At 44.6% G+C, this 2,496-nt stretch overlaps 1 protein-coding gene across 3 annotated transcripts in view; it reads right to left on the reverse strand.

Moving 5' to 3' along the window:
- The window catches only part of Ankrd33b (ankyrin repeat domain 33B), a 78,596-nt gene that overhangs the window by 57,205 nt on the left and 18,895 nt on the right, over positions 1 to 2,496 (reverse strand). The window lies entirely within an intron of this gene.

A 2,496-nucleotide genomic window follows, 5' to 3' on the forward strand; every position in this document is an offset into this window, starting at 1 on the left:
GGAGGGGAGGGGAGGGGAGGGGAGGGAAGAGAAGAAAACCAAATAAAGGATAAAGGCTGGGAAGACACCTTAACATTGTTTGTCAGCATGCACAAGGTACTGGGAGAAGGGGAAATAAAGGAAGAAGACAGGGAAGAAGAAGAGAACTATTTCCAAACAGGTCCTCATCCTCCTTTGCCCTATTAACCTTTCCTTCCCACTCCTCTGCTGGGTGGTGGGCTAGAACGGAGGTTAGAGCATTTCAGTACACTTATTAAAGTAGGTTTTGAAATCTACAAGCCCATAAAGAGGCAATGGAGGAAGATGTTATAAATAAAACATTAAGTGAGGGTAAGAATTTCAAAGGAGGTGGGAGGGCTGGGGAGAGCTGTGTCAGTGTGTCGGTGGGTCCTGAGATAGCAGGAATAAGCAGTTCAGGGCCTGTTGCTCAGTGGGGTGACTACAACTATAGTCAGGCACTGTGCTTTTCAAAAAGCCAGAAGAAAATAGCTTGAAAGTATTTGTCATAAAAGGTGTGACATCTATTTGAGGAGACATTAACTTAACCCAGTCTTGAACATCACACACTACATGCAGGTATCAAAACATTCCTCTTAATTGTGTATAATTTGGATGTTTTGTGTATCAGTCAAGAAACATTTTTTTTAAAAAGGAATTTAAAAACCAATAGAAGATTAGGCCAAGGAGAAAAGAAGCAAAAGGGATGATTGGTTAACCCCAAAAAAATGGTCAGACAAGAAAAAAAATAAGTACGAGCAGAAGCTAAGAGACACTCGGATCCCTTAAGTAAAATCTTGAACAAATTGGATGCAGTCGGGAGAGGGAACGGAAGAGATTCCAGCAAGGACTGTGAGAAGGTTGAGTTTGTTGCTCACAGACCCAGAGGGTGGCACGCCCTTGCAGGGTCAGTGAGAAGGAAGGAGCCACCCTGGGAAAATCTGGGATCCAGAGTGTCACTGGGTGGTTTGACTGAACGGACCTGGATCATTTAGGGCAAGCACAAGGCACATCTTGGAATCTCTGGCTGTATGCAGGCTCACCAGGTTTAAAGATGGAGTGGTGGGCACAAGGGGCTGAAGGGACAGGGCTTTCTCTTTCGACACCATGAAAATAGGAGATCAGTAGACGGCTTTGGAGGGTGGTGGTTAAGGTAATGAGGCAGGAGCGGGAGAGAAGGCGGACACTGAGGCAGTTTTGGTCGTGAAAGTCATGAAGTGTCATGACAATAAGCAAAGTTGTGGTAAGCTTGGTGAGCTTTGTTTCCTGGGCGGCTGTTTGTCACGTGTACTGTCTGGTCAGTCCATGCTAGGTGATGATGGAGTCTACACTGTCGCTCTCTTCAGACACACCAGAAGAGGGCATCGGATCCCATTACAGATGGTTGTGAGCCACCAAGTGGTTGCTGGGAACTGAACCCAATGGCTGGGGCAGGCTTCTCCTTCTTGTTCACACTACACACCTGCTGCCTCTTTCCCATGTTGACTCAGGGTCGTAGGAAAGAATCTGACTGAAACTGTAGGCCTCCTTGAAGAGAGGAAAGAGGAATAATATAGAAGGCACTCCCAGCAGACCCCAGTAAGGCCTCGGCAGCAGAGGAGCATGGGATAGGTGGGAAGTTCTCGTATCCTGTACTTTTAAGGGGAGGGAGAAAGGACTACTACAGGCAAAAAGTAGGGTAATTTTGAATGAAGCTCAGGTGCGGGTCATGACAGGGACCCCGATTGGTCCTTCAGGAGTCATGACCTAAAAAACCTGTACCACAGGCTGGAGAGATGGCTCAGTGGTTAAAACTACTAACTTCTCTTCTAGAGGTCCTGAGTTCAACTCCCAGCAACCACATGGTGGCTCACAACCATCTGTAATGGGATCCGATGCCCTTTTCTGGTGTGTCTGAAGACAGCTACAGTGTACTCATATACATAAAATAAAGAAATACATTTAAAGAACGTGTACCATGCTAGAAGGTCTTTCAAGTCATTAAAATCAGAAGCATTTTCTTGCAGTGAAGACATCACATAACTCACCCACCCCACCCCCATGCATCTGAGCAAGAAAAAGTGTTTCCCAGCTCCATAGAGAAGCACACACTGCTAGTGAGTTAAAAGCAAGCCACCACGGGAATACTGTCCTGGTATGTGTAAATGCATGGGGAAAGCACACATTTGCACTGTGAAGTGAAGTGTCAGGAACTATGAGTAATGTCCTGGGGATGTAAATGTACCGGGAAAGGCCCATATTTACCCAGAACAGATCGACATTTGAATCTGGCTCTGACTACAGGATATGGGTAGCAACTTTCTTTTTTTTTTTTTTAAAGACACATTCCATATTTTATTTACATTTTAAGACTAACTTTCATCTCAAAATCACATATCCATACACCTATTTCCTTTTTGTTGACTTCACTTAAAACATCTAAGCATGTTTTACTAAACAAAGACTGTAAACAAATTATTATGTCTGTTACATGTAACAAACGGGAACAGCTTTTAACAG

Source organism: Mus caroli, chromosome 15 (assembly GCF_900094665.2).
Source record: "Mus caroli chromosome 15, CAROLI_EIJ_v1.1, whole genome shotgun sequence".
Classification (NCBI taxonomy): Eukaryota; Metazoa; Chordata; class Mammalia; order Rodentia; family Muridae; genus Mus; species Mus caroli.